Source organism: Sander lucioperca, chromosome 9 (genome assembly GCF_008315115.2).
Source record: "Sander lucioperca isolate FBNREF2018 chromosome 9, SLUC_FBN_1.2, whole genome shotgun sequence".
Taxonomy (NCBI): domain Eukaryota; kingdom Metazoa; phylum Chordata; class Actinopteri; order Perciformes; family Percidae; genus Sander; species Sander lucioperca.
The window spans coordinates 27,369,534-27,371,214 of NC_050181.1; the positions used below are offsets into that span (position 1 = coordinate 27,369,534).

A 1,681-nucleotide genomic window follows, 5' to 3' on the forward strand; every position below is an offset into this window, starting at 1 on the left:
AGTCAAACAATTTCAAAACAAAAAAACAACAAAACAATTTCCACTTTATGTTGAGAGGACTTCCCTAGGGTTGCATTAAAACAAACACACCACCTTGGAATTCCCCTGGTTTGCAATTGCATTATTATCCAAACCACCTTGCAACAACATGAGAGCTGCCACGCCACCCAAGATATCATTACGTCCCACCGACATGTCAACTGTCATATTTGCTATTGTAGAAACTACAGCAGTTTCACAGAAAAGTTTTCTGGCAGCGGTGGGATTCGAACCCACGCCCCCGAAGAGACTGGAGCCTTAATCCAGCGCCTTAGACCGCTCGGCCACGCTACCGTGTAGTAAGTATATGCCATTGGTCTGATTGTCATTATTCCGACAGCATTTGAAGGCAGCATTACTTTAGCGCGAATATGGTTTCCTTGTTTAGAAAGTGACGACAGACCCTCAGAGGGCTGGACCATGGATGTTTTGGGCTGGAGTCATATATCTATGGAAAGGGTCAAGAACATACAGTCTGTGGCCAAGAAGCACGCCATACTTCACGTTGTTGAAGCATAACCTTTGGCCTTAACATTCTATGAAGAGAATTCTCAGAATATTTTTTTTAAACATTATCATGAAACCATCATAATGACAACAGAAATGCAGGGAGTTGAGAGTAGGCCTAACATATTATAAGTAGTATTTCGATGACGTCACGCAAACGCGATCCGCCATATTGTATGGATAGAGCGCCACTGTCCGTTAAGCGCTATCACTGCACGGCAGCGTCTAGGTTAATGAGTGATTTCAAGGAGGAAATGGTCACTACCTGTGTAATCTATGGCTGTCACAACTAGTCTAGTGATAGCAAAACGAGGCAATTAGCGTTACGTTTTTTACAGAATTCCAGTACAGTAACAGGAGGGTGTGTTCAGATCACTTTATCCAAGGGAATATCTAAAGACGTCACTGTCAAGTTTAGTAAAAAGAAGAATTTGAAGTGAAACATCAGTGTATTAGTAACGTTACATTATTTGGAGATAATGTTACAGTTAGCCTGCCGTTAGACTTGTCAGTGGTTTTCAACCTTGGGTCCAAGGGTTCCAAGATGTCCCACACCCCACCAATATGATGAATTGTGAAATATCACCAATTATTTCCTTTACTAAATATTAACATAATTAGAAAAGGAATAAGAATGACTTTGCTTCTGGTTTCTGGTCTCAGTCATCTCTTAGTCATGGAATTCAGGATGAAATTTCTGACAATCAAAAAAAACATTTAAAATTTGGATCAGTGAGACAAAATCTCATTAAATGGGGATCTATGACTAATGTGGACTAAATTAGGGTCCTTGATCTAAAAACTGTTGCGAATCACTGGTCTACAGGTAGGCTAGGCTTGACTTTTATGAACATTAAATAACACAGTTTGTGTTTAACAAACTTTACAGTTTAAAACTGTAAAGTTTTGGTCATCATGTAGGCTATCTTAACTCAGACGCACTGTGACTCCCCTCCCCAGGCAAACCTGCGTTCCTTCATGATAAAACACACCCTGACTGGGCCCCCTGTGTCAAGCTGGGGCCTGACACTCCCAGCCCTAGAAAGCCTAGATACAGCAGGACCAGAAACTCCCTGAAGAGAAACCAGCGAGCAAGGTCTAGAAGAGCCCCAACTAGTCAAGGCGAGAGCAGTGC

The 1,681-nt window shown here is 41.8% G+C and overlaps 1 non-coding gene across 1 annotated transcript; it reads right to left on the reverse strand.

The window, feature by feature from the left end:
• Window positions 1–251: 251 nt before the first annotated feature.
• trnal-aag lies at window positions 252–333 on the reverse strand. The gene has a single exon. It is a non-coding gene; the product is annotated as a tRNA-Leu (tRNA).
• Window positions 334–1,681: the final 1,348 nt, after the last annotated feature.